This window comes from Balaenoptera musculus, chromosome X, assembly GCF_009873245.2.
Source record: "Balaenoptera musculus isolate JJ_BM4_2016_0621 chromosome X, mBalMus1.pri.v3, whole genome shotgun sequence".
In the NCBI taxonomy this organism is placed as follows: domain Eukaryota; kingdom Metazoa; phylum Chordata; class Mammalia; order Artiodactyla; family Balaenopteridae; genus Balaenoptera; species Balaenoptera musculus.
The window spans coordinates 42,989,640-42,993,791 of record NC_045806.1 but is presented as its reverse complement, the minus strand read 5'-3'; the positions used below and the strand labels follow the sequence as shown (position 1 = coordinate 42,993,791).

Here is a 4,152-nt window from a genome sequence, read left to right as displayed (position 1 = left end):
CTATATATGCCACAGGAACTATTCTAGGTACCACAGATGAGTTGGAAGGGTAGTGTGTGCGTGCATGTGTGTAGGAGGTGAAGCAAGCCCTTCTATCACTCTCTTTTATTTGGATTAAATTATTTCTCATTCCTTTTATCCCTGATATGTTTTTTAAAAATCTTTGAGATGTAATTCACATGTCACATATCATACAATTCACCCATTTAAAGTGTATGTACAGGCAACTCAAGATGGCAGACGAGAGTGATACAGCAGTGAAGCCCTGGGCACCTCCAATGCATTCTGGAAATGCAGCCGGAAATGCAATGGAAATGGCCATGAGCACTGCAGCGATTGCAAGAACAAGGAGGACAACAGCTACAACCGAGGTGATTTGAGTCCAGCCAATGACACTGGAGCCAAAAAGAAGAAAAAGAAACAAAAAAAGAAGAAAGAAAAAGGCCGTGAGACAGATTCAGCCCAGGATCAGCCTGTTAGGATGAACTCTTTGCCAGCAGAGAGGATCCAGGAAATACAGAAGGCCACTGAACTTTTTTTCGGTGGCTCAAGGGACCTGCAAAAACCATGGACGAGGCTAGCAAGTGAAGCTACCAGTTCTGGGACATGCAGCCCATCCCCAAACTGGGAGAAGTTGTGAACATGCATGGTCCTGTGGAGCCTGACAAAGACAATATCCGCCAGGAGCCCTACACCCTGCCCCAGGGCTTCACCTGGGACGCCTTGGACCAGGCGGACCGTGGTGTGCTGAAAGAACTATACATCCTCCTGAACGAGAATTATGTGGAAGATGATGACAACGTGTTCCGATTATTCCCCAGAATTTCTTCTGTGGGCTCTCCGGCCGCCTGGCTGGCTCCCCCAGTGGCACTGTGGGGTTTTAGTGGTCTCAGGTCAGAAACTGCTTGGATTCATCATCGCCATCCCAGCAAACATCCATATCTATGACACAGAGAAGAAGATGGTAGAGATCAACTTCCTGTGTGTCCATAAGAAGCTGCACTCCAAGAGGGTGGCTCCAGTCCTGATCTGTGAGATAACCCAGAGGGTTCACCTGGAGGGCATCTTCCAAGCTGTTTACACTGCTGGGTTGGTATTACCAAAGCCTGTTGGCACCTGCAGGTACTAGCATCGGTCCCTAAACCCACGGAAGCTGATTGAAGTGAAGTTCTCCCACTTGAGCAGAAATATGACCATGCAACGCACCATGAAGTTCTACCAACTGCCAGAGATTCCCAAGACAGCTGGGCCGCAACCAATGGGAAAAAAGGACATTCCAATAGTGCACCAGCTCCTCACCTGGTACCTGAAGCAGTTTCACCTCATGCCAGTCAGGAGCCAGGAGGAGGTGAACATTGGTTCTACCCCCAGGAGAATATCACCGACACTTTTGTGGTGGAAAAGGCAAACGGTGAAGTGACAGATGTGCTGAGCTTTTATACACTTCTGTCTCCCATCATAAACCACCCAACCCACAAGAGTCTAAAGGCTGCTTATTCTTTCTACAATATTCATACCCAGACCCCTCTTCTAGACCTCATGAGCAATGCCCTCGTTCTCACCGAAATGAAAGGGTTTGACGTGTTCAATGCAGTGGATCTCATGGAAGACAAAACCTTCCTGAAGAAGCTCAAGTTCAGCATAGGGGACAGCAACCTACAGTATTATCTTAACAATTGGAAGTGCCCAGCATGGGGGCAGAGAAGGTTGGGCTGGTGTTACAGTAACCAGTTGCCAGTGAGATTCTGGATAAAGCCACTGAGAATTCAAACCAGGAAATGGAGCCCCACCACTTGTTGGTCCAATTTTCACAAACGTGAGAATCTCTGGCAAGGGGAGCAGAACTGAACTGGCTTTACAAACCGCCACTGAATTTGACGATTGTTTTGCAGTGGCATAGGCTGTGTGATGTCACCTCTGGCCGTGTCTCTGGTCTCCCTGTTTTCCAATTAATCACATCATTATGCAGCCATGATCAAGGGAATGTAACTGCTGAAAACTAGCTCGTGATTGGCATATTATGCAGTTAATGGGTGAATAATAAAAGTATATATATATATATATATATATATAAAGTGTATGTATAGTTCAATGGTTTTTAGCATATTCACAGATATGTGTAAACATCACAGTTAATTTTAGAACATTTTCATCACATCAAGAAGAAACCATTTAGCTATCACCCCTCTATTTCCTCAGTCCCTCCTCCCAGCCCTAAGCATCTACTAATCTACTTTCTGTCTCTATATGTTTCCCTTTTCTGAACTTTCATATGAGTGGAATCATATAGTATATAGTCTTTTGTGACTGGCTTCCTTTACTTAGCGTAAGGTTTTCAAGATTCATCCATGTTGTAGCATATGTATCAGTACTTCATTCCTTTTTATAGCTGAATAATATTCCATTGTATGGATGCCATATTTTGTTTATCCATTTGTCTGTTGATGGACATTTGGGTTGTTTCCACCTTTTGGTTATCATGAATAATGCTGTTGTAAATATTGACATACAAGTTTCTGTGTGGGCATATGTTTTCATTTCTTTTGGGTAGATACCTAGAAGTGGGATTGCTGGCTCATATGGTAACTCTATGTTTAATCATTTAAGGAACCACCAGACTATTTTTCAAAGTGGCTGCACCGTTTTATATGTTCCCGCCAGCAGTGTATGAGGGTTTCTACTTCTCCACATCCTCCACGTCAACACTTGTTATCTGACTTTTTGTTCTAGTCATCCTAGTAGATGTGAAATAATATCTCATTGTGATTTTGATTTGCAGCATTTCCTTGATGACTAATGATGTCTGAGCATCTTTTAATTTCCTTTTTGGCCATTCATATATCTCATTTAGAGAATTGTATATTCAAATTCTTTGCCCATGTTTTAATTGGGTTAGTTATCTTTTTATTATTGAGTTGTAAGGGTTCTTTATATACTCTAGACACAAATCCCTTATTCTTTTTCGCATCACTTGGCTGAGATCCATATCTGGTAGGAAAGTGCCCAAGGCAGACCTTGTAGTCAAGATGATGGTGTAATAAGGCAGGAAAGAGCCTCAAACAGAAAAAGCTGTACATGTGGAGAAAGGGCCCAGCCTGCTTCTGGATTTTCTAGAAGTCTGGCAGCCCGTGGAGGGGATCCTAGGCCAAGGGGAGCTGGCTACATCTAGCTAGCAGGCTAGCAATGCTATTCCAGGTAGTTGTTAAAAATTATTTGACGGGCTTCCCTGGTGGCGCAGTGGTTGAGAGTCTGCCTGCCAATGCAGGGGACACGGGTTCGAGCCCTGGTCTGGGAGGATCCCACATGCCGCGGAGCAACTGGGCCCGTGAGCCACAACTACTGAGCCTGCGCGTCTGGAGCCTGTGCTCCCCAACAAGAGAGGCCGCGATGGTGAGAGGCCCGCGCACCGCAATGAAGAGTGGCCCTCCGCTTGCCACAACTAGAGAAAGCCCTCGCACAGAAACGAAGACCCAGCACAGCCATAAATAAATAAATAAATAAAAATAAAATGACTAATACTCTTTAAAAAAAAAAATTATTTGACCATACACAAACTTCACTAAATGATGCCCTTTCTGAGGAAAGCCTCACTCTGTGCTTGGTAATTTCAGCTCCTTGTCTTGGAACAATCATGCCAGTGTTCATAAAAAAATTATTCATGACACTTGTTAAAGACAGCAAGGCAGACTTTATTTCGGGGAGTACTACAATGGGGTTTACTATGGGGAAAGAGATGGGGCTTAACTTGGAATACAACAAGGAAGGGTAAGGATTTGTAATCAAGACACAGGTTTAGGGCGGGTATATCAGTGTATGAAAGACTACTAAGAGGAAGCAACAGGCGTAAGGGGGGATTCTGGCTAAACTGACCTAACAGGATTCTAACTGAAGGCAGTCAGGGTGATCAGACATCACCTGGGGGATGGTAAAGGATGAGGAATTCGATCAAATATTGAGGGTGATCAGATGGGGGGGCATTCTGGTTAAAGAGACTTAGGATTCTTGCTAAAATTGGACAATGCAGAGAGGAACACAGAAGCTCAAAAGTCAGGGCCTAGTTGAGAAGATAGTTGGAGCCTGACTAAAGTTTGGTCAAGGAGAGACTCTTTGACACTAGTCCCCCACCCCAACTCCCATACATTTTCCCTGTCT

The 4,152-nt window shown here is 44.4% G+C and overlaps 1 pseudogene; it reads left to right on the top strand.

Annotated features, from left to right (window-relative positions):
- Nucleotides 1–233: 233 nt before the first annotated feature.
- On the top strand, nucleotides 234–1,858 carry LOC118889023 (annotated as a pseudogene).
- Nucleotides 1,859–4,152: the final 2,294 nt, after the last annotated feature.